A 16,847-nucleotide genomic window follows, 5' to 3' on the forward strand; every position below is an offset into this window, starting at 1 on the left:
GAGGGGGAGACGCGGAATCAGAAGGGGCTCCAGGCTCCAAGCTGTCAGCACAGAGCCTGACGTGGGGACCGATATCATGAACCGGGAGATCATGACTTGAGCCGAAGTCACTCAACTGAGCCACCTAGGTGCCCCAGCTCTTTTTTTTAAGAGAAATGAGAAAAAAAAAAGGGATATTCTTTTTTGTTCGTTTCAGAAGGCAGCCCGATCTGAAGTCACTTCATTTATATTGAATAACTGAATCTGGGTTCCTTAATAGAGCATGGAGCGATGTAGATGGTAGAATTCCAGAAAATGTGTGTCCTCACCAATAATGGGTCCGGTCACTCAGGCCTTCCTAGAACATCAGGTCGTTTATTTTCCAAATAGTCCAAAGTGTCTTTAAATTTAGAGTCTGTTCTTCTTCTCACTCTTCATTGTCCTTCCTCTGAAGGACCAGCTTCTTTCCAATATGTATTCTTACCCCTCCCGTGTATCTGTCAGATTAAGGCACTTGAAGAAATAAGCCTCTAAAAGTGTTAGTTTGGTGCTGCTTGTGATACTCTGTCACTCAGGTTCCAGCCCAAGAGCCAGATGGCATCCCCTCCCAGCTCCCCGCAGCTGTAGCTGGAAACCACTGGCTGAAGGTCACCTCTGAGGGGGGAAGGAGCTAAATTCCTAGGCTCTTCACAGCCTCTGAGGAAGAGCCACGCACGCTGGGTTTTAGCAGCAAAATTGGCAATAGGGAGCTGGAGGGGACCTGTCCTCTACAGGCTGCATTTGACGGTCATTCCTTGTAACTCTTTAGGACATGCTCCTTACCCATGACCCCAGGGACTGGACAGAGACCCAGTGGCACAACCCAGGCTCCAACTCCAGACTCACTCCCTATCAGCTCCAAAAGGAACCCCATCCCTTTGGAGTTGCATTGTGTCTTCTCTGGGCTCACAGGGTGGCTCTGTGGATTGTTAAATAGGTGATTTTATCTCTTTGGAATGCAAATTATTTTTCCTCTGCAAGATTAAATTAGATGCTTGAGTGAAGTCTTTAGCATATAGGAAACACTCGGTGAGCATTTAAAGTCCTTCTGTCTTATTGAGGATCTTAAGGGCATTAAAGATTGCACATCTTCCTTTACAAGTTCCTTTTAGGAATTCACTATTACTGACAGTGATACTGTTTCTTAGTTTAGTCAGGGATCCCTCACCACGAGTTAATGTTCTTCTTCCTACTGCTTCAAATATTTTTTTAATGTTTACTTATTTTTTAAGGCAAGAGAGAGTGGCACAGAGTACAAGTGGGGGAGGGGCAGAGAGAGGGAGACACAGAATCTAAAGGAGGCTCCAGGCTCTGAGCCATCAGCACAGAGCCTGATGCAGGGCTGGAACCCATGAACCACGAGATCATGACCTGAGCCAAGGTCAGACGCTTAACCGACTGAGCCACCCATGCCCCCCTCCCCCTACTGCTTCAAATATTAATCCTACTCCTAATTTTTCTTCTAATTCTCCTTCTTCTCCCTTCCTCAATTTCTCCCTCTCCATCCCCTCTTTCCTCCCTCCTCCTCCTTCTTCTTACATATATACACACGTCCTCCAACAACTGTAAGACAAAGCAAGCTATGTCCCAGCCTTCCTGTGCTAAAAAATATCCCCTGCGTGTAGCAAGCTGTGCCTCCCTCATCCCTGCATTATCACACACAGCTGGCAACCGGGCAGTGTCGAGTCTGGAGCAGGAGAAAGACTGATGGATTCAAATCCTTGTTTTGCCAAGTGCCAGCTTGTTTGACCCTCACCAGCATTTTTTCGAACAAACCCTCCCTGCCTGTAACACTTTAATGACAATGCCACCTTTGCAGAGCTGTTGCGAAATAAAGGGGGATTTCAGATGAACAACTGGCAGGCCTACTCTATGATGTTAATAAATAATGAATCATGGAAGAAATTACAATTGTGCCACTGATATATACGGAACACCTATTACATTCCAGGAAATTTGGTGAGTACTGGCCATTCCAAGAAGGTTATCTTCCCTTGATGAGCCTCTGTGGTTTTATTAAAGAAATGTTTGTCAGCTTAGCCACGAAATTCTCTGGCAGATTCCCTTTCTACCAAAGAATGGATGAGGTAACCTGACAGCCTTTGGATCTTACCTTAGAGACACCAAAGACTATCTTCTCTATTTTCTCTTTCCTTTTTGGGAGGCTGAAATAGATTTGTGCCACCAAGTTATTCTCATTATTGCCATATTTGTGCATAAGGTCATCCTTTTTATATACTCAGTTTTTTCTGACGTTTGTAGAACACATATAGATATCTCTGATCCACAGATGTTACACCTCTGTCATTTTTTTCTTGCTTATGTTTCCAAAACAACTATTGCAGACAACATTTTAAATATTTTCTTCTGTCATATTTTTGAGCATTCCAAACTGATATTCTCATGTTTCTTGTATTGCTCCTGGTTGATCAAGTCTTGCCCTCAAGTAGAAAGCTGTTTTGAGATGCCTTGTGTTTCTGTTTTGAAATATGTATGTTGTTTACTGAATTAAATTTGTCATAGAAAGTGTATCAGCACAAACATTTCAAATCTGTGCTCCTTCTATAGAATTAAGACAATTTCTTCTTGTTTCATTCATCTGCTGATGACTCAAACTCATCTATTGATAAATAATGTTTTAATGAATTCCTTCTCAGTCTCATTTAAAGTATATTAACAATAATGATATGCAAAAGTCAATATTCTTTATTACTCTAGCAAACCGGATTTCTCAACCCACTTGACAGTTTAAAATTGCCACTGGGAAGAACTTGACTTTCAAGGAGAATTAAATGGGGTTTATTGTGGTGACTGATTATCAGCATAAGAACCATGCATTTTTCTACTACAGTAGAGGAAATAATTTAATTAGTCTGTTATTGTAAATGTTCTGATTTTAATACATTAACTTGTGGCCCATGGCTGATGGAAAAGAAATTAACACTGACTCTTTTTGACTGTGGAATGAATTGGACTTTCCAGGGCAAGAAAATTAATTATAAATGCTCTCTATTTAAGACTGCCAGATTTTTTTAATGATAAATGATGTAATTATTAGATGTCAAGTATACAAATAGTCACACATTGACATTTCAGCTTATTAATTCCAACATTCACCATTGTGTGTAACATATTCATCACATTTAATTGCTCAGTAAAGGGGAAAAAAATCATTGTTCTCACGGTTCTCCCTGTGATTTTTAGGCAGGAAATTTATGAAGACACTGAATGCTAATGTACTAAATTTCTGGTGACAGTCCCGTGCTTCATTTTGAGCCAAGACCAAAATAAACAAAAAGAATGAGTGCAAAGTAGGCTGGAGTCACAGCAGTGGTGACTAAGTTTTACAGAATTATGAGTTAGGCGAAATCTGTCTTCAGCATCCTCTCATCTGCGTTTCCCTTTCTGCTACGCACTTTCAGGTGGGTGTGGGGAGTATCCAGGGCCATGATGCTCACCTCTGGGATCCCAGGAGCTTCTTCCTTCCCAAGAGATGCCCACCCTCATCAACCAGTGCTCCTGTTCTTGGTAGGGATGAAGACAATTGTCTAGCTTCAAAAGATTTCAGGGGTCCCCTCACCCATGACAAAGAGATACAAGAGTCAAGAGTGATAAAGTACAATTTTGCCCTTTAATCCAGCAGTGGTGAGCTGCTATTAATCCTATCTGTGATCAGCAATTTTACATGTCAGTCTAGCTAGGCTACAATTCCCAGTTACTCGACAAAATGCTAATCTGGGTGTTGCAGCAAAGGTATGCTGTAGATGTGATTGAAGTTCATAATCAGTTGCAGGCAAGTGAGGGAGATGTTGAGGGAGTGGACCCAGTGCAACCACAAAGGCTTTCATCTGAGGGAAGCAGGAGGACCAGAGTCAAAAAGAGAGAAGGTGATAGGGGTGCAGATGTTCGAGTGATGCACTCTGATGATGGAAGAAGGGCCAAGAGCTCAGCAGTACAGCTCTGAAAGATGCAAAAGGCTCTCTCTTGGAACCAGAGGGAGCCAGGCCTGCTGACACCTTGCTTTTAGTTCAGTGAGACACATTTTGGACTTCTGACCTCCAGGATCCTAAGGTAATATATTTCTGTCCTTTTAAGCCACTAAGTTTGCAAATTTGTTGCAGCAGCTATAAAAGACTAATACACTATCTAATACATTCTGAAAACTTTAGTCTGAAATCTATTATTTACTCAAGCTGCACTCTGTCAATGCACACATGGCTTTGTATCTTCCTTGCAATAACTCTGTCGCACCTCTGGAGCCACAGTGCATGGATTGCTAACTGCTGTCATCAAGCACAAAAGGCAAGGGAAGGCCTAAAAACACCTCCCTTCTGTCCTCCTACTTGCACTATTTCCTGCAAAGCCTTGGCATGTTCTCATGGTCCTCCAGGCAGCCACTTCTATGCAGGCAAGGTCAAACCTATCAGCCTTCCTCATTAGAGATCTATATCCTGTTTTTCTACCTTAGTTCCCACCTGTGGTGGGCAGAAATACAGGATGGATGTTGGGATTCCCACCCCTCGTGTAGACACAGTATATAATCCACCCCCCTTTGAGTATGGGCACAGTCCATGAATATGAAGGATGCCACTTCAGTGATTAGGCCTCTAATCTGTGAACTTGGAGTTACAGTAAAGGGTGATTATCTGTGCTGGCCTATCCTACTCAGTTGAGCCCTTATAAGCGGCAAGATGCAGGGCACCTTGTTGGCTTAGTCAGTAAAGCATGCAACTCTTGATCTTGGGGTTGTACATTCAAGCCCCATGCTGGGTGTGGAGATTACTTAAAAATAAAATCTTTTAAAAAATTGATTAGAAAAAAGTGACAAGATACAGCAGCAGATACTGCCCTACTCAAATAAGGAAGCAAAAGCCATGCTGTGAACTGTCAACGTGGGCCATGTGGCAAGGAACTGTGGGTGGCTTCTTTGACCTTCAGGAACTGTGGGTGGCTTCTTTGACCTTCAGGGGGACTGGAAGATTGCCAGCAGAAAAATAGAGACCTCAAACACACAGTTGTAAGGACATCTATTTTGCCAACAACCTTCAGGGTTTAGAAGAGGACCGTGAGCATGAGAAAGAAGGGCAGCCGGGGGCAACCCTGTGATTTCCACCTGGGGAAGACTTGAGCAAAGGACCCAAGCAACCCATGCCTGGTTTCTGCCTCACAGACACTGACATGGTAACTTGTGTTAGAGGCCACTCGGCTTGCAGTCACTGCTTACACGCCTATGGAAATAAATACACCACCCTGCAAAAAGCATTCTTCAATTCGTTATCACTAGGCATGCAAAATTAATTTAAGCTATGTTTTTAACAGTTTATAATCTTACATATGCTATAGAACAGAGAAAAGCTTTTGTAAATGAAAAGAAGTTGTGGTCTGAGCAGTATGAGTGATTGGAAGCCTTATTGTTCATCCAAAGAAACTCCCTTTCAATTTCCCCGTGTACATGGACTCTTCTGTGCGTACCTGGAATGCTGGTAGCAAACCCAGGTAGCAAGGAGATATATCAAAGATTTTGTAACTACTGCTGCCCACAGCCTTGGTGGTCTCTGTCACTCACTGGACCTTATGCACGATAATAGATTCATGAATCTCTTGTCCTTTGGGAAAGGTAGGTTCTACGGTTCTATATTCACAGACAGATTTGGAAATTTCTAAATGCATGGTGCCACGTCCAGTAGGCAGGGCTTGGAATAGGAAGAGCTGGTTTACATCCTGGTATTTAATGTCTGCATCTTGCATAGAATTATTTTACTGTCTCTGCACCGAATAGGAGTCATAACGCATGAAGATATTTGTAAAGCTCATATGATTCAGTTTATCTAAAAGTACCTTGCACATGGATTTTCAACTACTAAGTGTTCAATAAATATTTATTCATTTGCTCCTAGACACATGGCACCAAATATGATAGTTAAGGATATGATACAATTTATGTACCCTTATCTCCAGCATTCAGGTTATTATCAGCCTAGAAGGGCATGAACAAGTCATAGCTCTGTACACTGTCCAGGGTATAATAGATTAGACAGCCCAAATCCTGCATAGGGTAGTGAACCCAAAAGAGTGCTACCTTTACAGTTTCCCTCAAGAGTAAAGCACAGATCTCCTATGTAGCAAAGGCACTTTTCTTCACCTCATTAGCAAACCCCACCAAGAATGACTTTTTGAGAGTGTGAGCCAAAGAATGAGAGGAATTCGGAGGCAATAAGGAAGATTGCTCACTCCAAAATGCAAACGCAGAGTGGAATTTCCACTTCAGCTGCAAAGTTCCCTCACTCCACATGCATGAGAAGAGGCATGTCTATGAAATGCTAATGAAGTCAAGCCCATTCACATGTAAATTTCTAGATTTTTTTCCCCTCAAAATTAAGTTCTTACAAGTGATTTAAAGAGTAATTGGCTTCTAGATACGTTTTCCAGCAAGTTACGCCAGTCAAAAGCTTGTTTGAAGGGTAATGCTGCCTGTTCAAGTTGCCTTTGGGAGAACTCTAATAGAGAAGGGTCTTTCTTTCCTTTCACTGCTTCCATGACTAATGCAGTGCTTCCCTCCAGAAGATAAAGCTATAAAGGGGATGATATGTCACTAGGAATGGTTAAGACACAAAGGGCATTTTTGCCTTATCTCCCTGAATCATAATCATATTGCACATTCTCATGATGTCCGTTCTTTCCTTTTCTTTCTTTCTATGTTTCTTTCTATGTTTCTTTCTTTCTTTCTTTCTTTCTTTCTTTCTTTCTTTCTTTCTTTCTTTCTTTCTTTCTTTCTTTCTTGTTTCTCACTCTAAGTCCTATACCAGATGGTAAATCCTCAGAATCATTTAATAGGTTTGGCAAAAATTCTAAGAGCAAAATGATTTTCAGAGCTGTATTTGAAGCAAAACATGGAGCAAAGGAGGTATAGATCCAGCACTTGGGACAGAAAAAAAATAGTGTTAAATGAAACAGAGGGAAAGCTTTATAGTTCTATATTATTGTGTCTTGAATGCGTAGATGAAGAGAGAGCCTTCAAAGTGGATGTACAGGAAAACATAATTCACAGGAAATTAAAGTCCACTGTGAAAGAGCATAAGAGAGGACTTGGTTGTTTAAAATAAGTTATATCAATGCCAAGACAAACTATATCCCAGCTAATTCAGAAGACTTAAAGACATGACCATAGAAACAGCATCAGCAACCTTTGAAGATGATAGAGTAGGTGAAATCCCAGACTTCAGGTAAAGACCCTAGTTTTTCAAAAAGGAGATGAGGGTATATTCGAGAAACTAGGTTTTTTAGTACCACACTAATTCTTGGTTAGATTTTTAAAAAATAATTCAAATGTGCTATCCTGTCCTGGATTCCTATGTTACTACAGAGAAAGATCCTAGTGGAACTATCCAACCTCCCATCACTCATTCTATTCATTCACTGAGTGTGTACTTATGTAGCTACTATAAAGCTAGTTACCATGATAGGCACATGGGAAATAAAAGGGGCTCCTGTGAAGTCCACTTTTCCAAAGAAGCATTCTAGTACCGCAGTTGTAATAAGTGCTATACAGCGATTGTAATACATGTTGGTATACAAGAACACGCAAGGTGTTTATGAGGTTCCAGATGAAGGACAAATCATCCCAAGAACATTATAGAAAGCTTCCATGAATGTTAGGAGATCTTCTTTCCCTTTAAGATTCTTTAAAAGAACTGATTTCCAAATGGGACTCAAAAATATTTTTTGTTGGTGGCCAAGCCAATGCTCAATACTCCCTAGAGACCATGGGTCTCCAGCAAAAGCAAAACTGGAGATGTAGCCCAGGACTTGTGCCTATATGTGACATCCCCAGCCCTCTCCCTGAGTTGAAAATGCGTCAGACCACTGGACACAGCCAACCAGGCCAGCCCAATCAAGCATGGCAAAGAAGAGCCTGAAAGACATGGCTTGTGTGACACACTGGCTGTCCAGGCTGTTCCTCCAAGTCTCTGGGAGTCCATTTTGGTTGGGAACAGCAAATAGAGGAAAGCCTTGCCCTTCTCATGGAACTATGAAGAAGGGGAAAGGAGATGGGAGGAAATGATGAAGCACAGGAGCCCTGCCACGGGCACAATGTGGCCCAGTGCTGAAGTCGGGCTCCTCTGCTCTCCCTTGCACATCCATTACACACTGATGTATGTCTATGTTCACTGGAGACTGCAGCTTGGGGAAGGCCATGGGACAAAGAATCATGACAACTCATACATGGTTGGTGTAGAGACCTTGCTGATTGAGGCAGGAGGTCCTGGGTAAGAATAGGCCTTTAGTAGTGTATCCTGGGAACTATATTTTCTCACACACACCTTAAATATATGTATTAGCCAAGGTTCTCCAGAGAAACAGAACCAACAGGTTATATCTATATACCTATATCTACATAGATATGTATATATATGTATGTGTGTATATATATATATATATATGTATATATATGTATATATATATGTATATACACACACACATATACACACACACATATATACATCTATATCTATATCTATATCTATCTATATATACAAACACACACACACATATATATATACATCTATATCTATAGAGATCTATGTATCTATCTATCTATATTTGCGGAGGCTGGTAAATTGGAAATCTGTAGGGCAAACTGGCAGACTGGAGATTCAGGTAAGTCTCAATGTTGCAGTTTTGTGTCCTGAGTCCAAAGGCTAAAATCTCAGGCAGAATTCCTATATGACAGTCTGGAGGGGGAATTACTTCTTCTTTGAAAAACCTCAGTCTCGGCCAGTAAGGCCTCCAAGTGATTAGGTGAGACCTATTATGGAGGTCAAGTGATTGCTAATGTTAATCACATCTGAAAATACCTTCACAGCCACACCTAGACTGGTGTTTGACTAAACATTTGGTAACCAAAGTCTAGTCAAGTGATATTTAAAATTAACCAGCATGGTCCATTAGAGTAAACCATGAGGAGAAAGGTGTCATTTCAGCAGAGCCACACTTGGTGAAGGTGTGTTAGGTGATGGAGACTGGGTTAGGGGAAATGTATATTCTCTTTTCAGCTGTTCATAAAAAAAACCAGCACCAGGTCAATAAATATTTAGTGAGCCAAGTACTAAATGCTGGCTGCTATGGACACAGAAGTGAATAAAACAGAAGAGGCCCTTATGCTCACAGAGTGGACAGTCTAGACCAACATACTACAAGTGCAGAGACCAGATCTGGCCTGCCACCTGTTTTTGTAAACAAAGTTTTATTGGAATACACCACGTCCATTTATTTACATATTGTCTATGGCTGCTTTTCAACTACAGTGGTAGAGTTGACCATATGTCCTATAAAGTCTAATATTTATTCTCTGGCCCTTTACAGTAGGAGTGCTGATTCCTGGTGCAGACTTTTGCATAACATGGCAGGGAAGCCTAAGGAATGACATTCTTTGGTGCTGTTCACAAACACCAAAGCTGGAGGGATTGCTTCTCCAAGAATAAGAAACGAGAAAATTAACACGGAGTCTTTCAAATGTCAAGAATGGGAACTTCTAATAGCAAAGGTATTTATTATAGAACCGGGGGATTAAGTGAAGGTGCTTACTTACTGCTGTTGCAATAAGTAAGACATGGCTTCTTGCCATGTGTGAAAAAGAGGCAGAAAGCCCACAAGGAGAGAACAAGTGAAAACTGAAAACAGCACAGAGGGGTGCCTGGGTGGCTCAGTCAGTTGACCAACTGACTCTTGATTTCGGCTCAGGTCATGGTCTCATTGTTTGTGGGATCAAGCCCCACATCGGGCTCCACGGTGAGCATGGAGCCTGCTTGGGATTCTCTCTCTCCCTCTCTTTCTGCCTCTCCCCAACTTGGCACATGTGCACACATGCTCTCTCTCTCTCTGTCTCAAAAATAAACAGTTAAAAAAAAATAAAACAGCAAAGCGTAAATACCAACTGAGATGAGAAAGAAGTGATATAGGCCACATTGTTTACAAGTAAGCCACAATCACAAAAGCAGAATTAAAACCTATATTGGATAGCCAACATAGAGAAAAATCTAAATCAATGAAGTAAAAACCAAAAAAAGAGATACTCTAAGAATGAAGAGAAAAAGAACAAAGCAAAAAAAAGCATGTGGAAAACAGAGAAGATAGGAATAAAGATTTGATGTAATGAAATTGATTTTTTCGAGGAAGCCACCAGAATAATTGAAGAGAAGCAATTAGAACAACCTTTATTAAATATTATTTCCTATGTGCTGTGGTAAGCACTTTACATTATCATTTTTAACCCTTACAAGAACCTTGTAAAACAAAACTAATTTATCCCTGTTTTTCAAGGGAAAAATTAAGTAGCATGGGAAGCAATTAACTTACCCATAGTTAGCTAATAAATGGAAAAATCGGCAATCGAATCCCGGGATAACTAAACTTAACACCTTGTATTCTATGTCACTAATCAAAGGAAGAAACAAGAAATATTTTACTGAAAGAAAAAAAGACCCAACTTGGCGATCAAAATGATTTGCCTTCATTGTGTTCCAAAGTATTGAAGAGTGATTTACATGTCCAAACACTTTGTCGTGTTTATGCAAAACAAAAAATGAATATATACATTTGGAGGATGACTTTAATCACCCTAGGAACCAACAATGTGGTGTGCAAGGACAATGGATGCAATTTCAGGCTGCACCAAGGGGAATGTATTGTCTGCCTGAAAGAAAGGAAATGATATTCTGTGCCTGACAAGCCACATCTAGAACATGGTCCAGTTCTGGGCGCCATTTTTAAGGACTCTGACGAAATGAGCCGTAAAATGGAAGACAATCAGCTGTCCACAACTGTATGAAGTGTTCAAAGAAGTGTGCAGGTAAATACTGACTCAATTGAAAGGACAGAATGAAAAACCCAATGGTGGCAGCAATGAATGCTAAGTGATGCCTTCCAAAACACATTCTCTGAACTAACTCAAAGTGAAGTCTGATTTGCATGACACATTAATAAAGCAAACTGTAACCCTCCTACCTTGTTGTACAAACACCATTCAAATGACTTCTTGTGCAGTGAAGGTAAGTTTTGCTTAAAATATTAGAGGGAATACCATGTCATTGTTTGCTTTTCTCAGTCACAATTCTGTGGCTTATAGAACAACACAGCCTATTTCAATTGTTATTGTCATTTGGGAACTATTATTTTACATCCTTGGCAAAAAAAATGATCATAGTCTAAAGACAGCTCTCTAAAGCCACATTGCATTGCCCCTGGAAAGGTTTTGGATGCTGACAGCAGCTGAGTAAAAGCCCAATACAATAAAAATGAGCTCTTCAGAGGACAAGGGTAGCCAGAAGAAACAAATAAATATGTGGGACCCAGTTTCATGCTTTTTGCCACTCTTGAATTAGTAATATAGAGTAATCGAGGGGAATACATTATAAGTTTTGTTCAGAATATGCTGAAACAATCATTATTTTATGAATACCCCATTAATGTCAATTACTATTCATTATTAATAGCCTATCATCAAATTAAAAAGAAGATATATGCGTGTGTCCTATTCTACTCTGTTTTTCTCTCTCATCTTATTAAAATAATCAGCTGCTTCATAACTAATTAATGATAATACAACTTGAAAATAGAAAGTGCAACCCAAACACCAGATATTAAAGTTGATATGGGGTGACATTCTGTTATGTTCTTAAGTTGTTTATAAAATTTTGATTCCTGGTAAATATTTGATACTTTTCCTAAGATCTACTTTCAAGTTCCATGTAGTTTTATGTGATCATCTAATTCTTGCTATTCTAATTTTTAAAGAGACTCAACTCTGCATAGCCTTTAATTTCAAACATTCTTACTTCAACATATGAATCTTACGGGAAAAACTCTAAAGAGTTGCAGATACTCGAGTCCGTGCAATCAACTGCATCATATCTAAGAACTCTGATTCTTAGGGAAAAGAGTGTGAATTATTTCATCAAGTGAATGTTTCTTTTTGAAACACAGGAGGCAAAATTCCATGTATTTGTCCGTCACATTGTTGACAAAGAGCTCTTTCTTCCTCCCCCTTAACTCTCATGAAAGTGCTATGAAGTTGCTGTTTTAAATTCCCTTACTATATGGGCATCTGGGTGGTCCAGTCAGTTGAGCATCCGACTCTTGATTTTTGACTCAGGTCATCATCCCAGGGTTGTGGGATAGAGCCCCGTGTCAGCTTCCTTACTGAGCATGCAGTCTGCTTGGGATTCTCTCTCTCTCTCTCTCTGCCCTTCTCCCTGAGTCATGAATGAATGAATGAATGAGTGAGACGGAGAAAGGAAGGAAGAAAGGAAGGAATGCAGGAAGGAGAAAAGAAAAGAAGAAAGGAAGAAGGAAAAAAGGGAAGAAAGAAAGTCCCTTACTATATATATGAGAAATTTGAGGTAGGGGCATTTAGTGACTTTTACAAAGTCTAACAACTTTCAGGTTGCAGATCCAGGCCTTGAAAATAATGGTCAGGTTCACTCCACTTCTACCTGTTGACCACCGTTATGGAAGAAAAGAATCAGAAGATGTGACACAACCCAAATGATTCACGAAATGATTCACTCCCTTATTCTCAAAAGTCAACATGGACATAACACCAAAGTTGATAATGGAGTTTAAACCGTTTTTTTTTATGTGATTTTCATTGGAAGTGTCATGTTTCCTCACTGATGTGAGACAAGTGTTGGACAGATTAGTCACTGGACATGGCGCCTGTGTCTTAAGTGCTTTGTTCCTTCCTCAGAAGCTGGCATGTACTCGATGTGAAACAGACATTTGGTAACATGCCTGTGGACTGAGTTTTCAGCAAAACCTCTACATGTAGGATATGTTAGTGATTGCTGACTGCCCTCCTTGGGACTCCAGCTGCACAATGCTTAACAAACAAAACATCTATTTAGTGCATTTAGCTTAACAAGCAATCATAGAGTCAGAAAGAATCAAACTGATTCTTTTTACCAAGTTACCAAACACACTCTCATTCAGTGAATCAGCCTGCCAGTTCAATGCAACCACTCCCCCCCACCCCAGGAATGACACAGACAGGAGTCCCTGGTCTGAAGACAGGGACTGACCCCACAGCCAGCACAGTTTCTGTGCTTGGGGCCAGGAGAGAAGAATCTGTTCCCCCTTTAGATGTTTTGAAATGGTAATAAAAACGAAAATGGCATATTCATCCCCAAACTTTAAAGTCATCCCTGGAAGCCGACTAGAATCTACCAACATAAAATTCAAGCCAACACTCACCAAATTCAAGGCACAAAACCTCACAGAATTATGGAGAAAGTCCATCCAATCAATGGAATTCAGAGCTAAGAATTCAGCCACTAAGTGGCATAATTACTGTAATTAGTCAAATGATGTAATTACAGTAAACACATGATCAGTTGCCACTGAAGCATCTAATTGCATAGCATAATGGTGTTATTATGATTTCTGATGATATAATATGATTTAGATATATAATAAATGCCCATAACAATATTAAGACATTTTTCATTTGTGAATTTCCTTAGTATCTGATTTGGCTTTCTTATGTTTTCTAGGTTTAAATCTCAGTCATACAGGAAATCAAAGTGTTTTTTCAGAGAAAGGAAAAGTGAATATTATCCACCAGGATACCTCAGTGCGAAGGTGGATAGAAAGAGAAAGGATTTGAAGTGGAGTGTAAGGTCACTCTCATTAGGGTAACTGCAAATGGAAATTAATAGCTACAATGCAAGAAAACACCTGCACAAATTTGATTATTTCACATATATTCCTGTTTTCAGGAATATAAATATGTACCTTAAGTTTAGCGCTAAGCTATCCATGAAAATGAAAACATAATGCTGTCAGCACTGACTCCGTTTTAAGGTTCCTTGAAGAAGACCTGAACGTTGGTTATGTATATGTCCAAACTTTGTACGATATAACAGTAGACCTATAACTGACTTGTCTTTAATATAGGTTTTGTATAATTGAAAATATTTTTATCTCTTAGAATTTGAGAATTGGATGAATTCCTTGAGGGTTAAGAGATGCATAGTTCAGAGGTTCTTGAACTCATTTCATAGAAGGTACTGTGCCTATCAGTGGAAGTGTAATTTTCTTAAAGACGCTTTCATCAGGATCTTTAGTGGATTTGGGAAGCAGAAAGGTCTACCTGGGAAACTTTGCTATCCATCTCCACTTGCGCTGGAATCTTCTCTACAAATGTCCATCAGATCTTTGCTTCACTTCAGCATCAAACTTTGTTTTCAAAAAATTTTCTTATTTTTTTAAATGTTTATTTTTAGACGGTAGTAAGATATTGAGAAGGACATTATATCATAATTAAGGGGGTCTATCCACCAAGAAGGCCTAACAATTGTAAACATTTATGCTCCAAATGTGATAGCACCCAAATATGTAAATCAATTAATCACAAACATAAATAAACTCACTGATAATAATACCATAATAGTAGGGGACTTCAACACCCCACTTACAACAATGGACAGATCATGTAAACAGAAAATCAACAAGGAAACAATGGCTTTGATTGACACACTGGACCGGATGGATTTAACAGATATATTTAGAACATTTCATCCGAAAGCAGCAGAATATACGTTCTTCTCCAGTGCACATGGAATGTTCTCCTGAATAGATCACATACTGGCACACAAATCAGCCCTCAACAAGTACAAAAAAGATTGAGATCATACTGCACATATTTTCAGACCACAATGCTATGAAACTCAAAATCAGCCACAAGAAAAAATTTGGAAAGATAATAAATACTTGGAGACTAAAGAACATCCTACTAAAGAATGAATGGGCTAACCAAAAAGTTTAAGAGGAAATTAAAAAGTGTATGGAAGTCAATGAAAATGATAACACCACAACACAAAACCTCTGGGACACAGCAAAGGCGGTCATAGGAGAAAAGTATATAGCAATCCAGGCCCTCCTAAAGAAGGAAGAAAGGTCTCAGATACACAACCTAACCTTACACCTTAAAGAGCTGGAAAAAGAAAGTAAATAAAACCCAAAAATAGCAGAAGACAGGAAATAATAAAGATTAGAGCAGAAATCAATGCTATTGAAACCGAAAAAACAGTGGAACAGATCAATGAAACCAGAAGCTGGTTCTTTGAAAGAATTAACAAAATTGATAAACCACTAGCCAGTTTGATCAACAAGAAAAAGGAAAGGACCCAAATAAATAAAATGAAGAATGAAAGAGGAAAGATCACAACCAACACAGCAGAAATACAAACAATAATAAGAGAATACTATGAACGATTATATGCCAATAAAATGGGTAATCTGGAAAAAATGGACAAATTCCTAGAAACACATATACTACCAAAACTGAAACAGGAAGAAATAGAAAATTTGAACAGACCCATAACCAGTAAGGAAATTGAATTAGTAATCAAAAATCTGCCAAAAAACAAGAGTCCAGGGCCAGATGGCTTTCCAGGGGAATTCTACCAAACATTTAAGAAAGAGTTAACACCTATTTTCTTGAAACTGTTCCAAAAAATAGAAATGGAAGGAAAACTTTCAAATTCTTTCTATGAAGCCAGCTTTACCTTGATTCCAAAACTAGACAAAGACCCCACTAAAAAGGAGAACTCTGGACCAATTTCCCTGATGAACATGGATGCAAAAATCCTCAACAAGATATTAGCTAACTGGCTCCAACAACACATTAAAAAAAGTATTCAGCATGTCCAAGTGGGATTTATAGCTGGGATGTAGGGCTGGTTCAATATCCTCAAAACAATCAATGTGATACATCACATCAATAAAAGAAAGGACAAGAACCACATGATCCTCTCAATAGATGCAGATAAAGCATTTGAAAAAATACAGCATCCTTTCTTGATAAAAACCCTCAAGAAAGTAGGGATAGAAGGCTCATACCTTAAGATCGTAAAAGCCATACATGAAAGACCCAATGCTAATATCATCTTCAAAGGGGAAGAACTGAGAGCTTTCCCCCTATGGTCAGGAACATGACAGGGATGTCCACTCTCACCACTGTTATTCAATATAGGACTGGAAGTCCTAGCCTCAGCAATCAGACAACACAAAGAAATAAAAGGCATCCAAATTGGCCAGGAGGAGGTCAAACTTTCACTCTTCACAGATGACATGATACTCTATAGGGAAAACCCAAAAGATTCCACAAAAAAATGCTAGAACTGATCCATGAATTCAGCAAAGTTGCAGGATATAAAATCAATGCTCAGAAATCAGTTACATTCCTACACACCAATAATGAAGCAACAGAAAGAGAAATCAAGGAATCGATCCCATTTACAACTGCACCAAAAATGATAAAATACCTAGGAATAAATCTAACCAAGAGGTGAAAAATCTATACACTGAGAACCATAGAAAGCTTATGAAAGAAATTGAAGACACAAAAAAATGTGAAAATATTCCATGCCCCTGGATCAGAAGAACAAATATTGTTAAAATGTCAATACTACCCAAAGCAATCTACATATTCAATGCAATCCTTATCAAAATAACACCAGCATTCTTCACAGAGCTAGAACAAGCAATCCTAAAATGTGTATGGAACCAGAAAAGACCCCAAATAGCCAAAGCAATCTTGAAAAAGAAAACCAAAGCAGGAAGCATCACAATCCTGGACTCCAAGCTGTACTACAAAGCTGTAATCATCAAGACAGTATGGTACTGGCACAAGAACAGACACTCAGATCAATGGAACAGAATAGAGAAGCCAGAAAAGGATGCACAAACATATGGGCAACTAATCTTTGACAAAGCAGGAAAGAATATCCAATGGAATAAAGACAGTCTCTTCAGCAAGTGGTGCTGGGAAA

The sequence above is a fragment of the Acinonyx jubatus genome, chromosome X, assembly GCF_027475565.1.
Source record: "Acinonyx jubatus isolate Ajub_Pintada_27869175 chromosome X, VMU_Ajub_asm_v1.0, whole genome shotgun sequence".
Taxonomy (NCBI): domain Eukaryota; kingdom Metazoa; phylum Chordata; class Mammalia; order Carnivora; family Felidae; genus Acinonyx; species Acinonyx jubatus.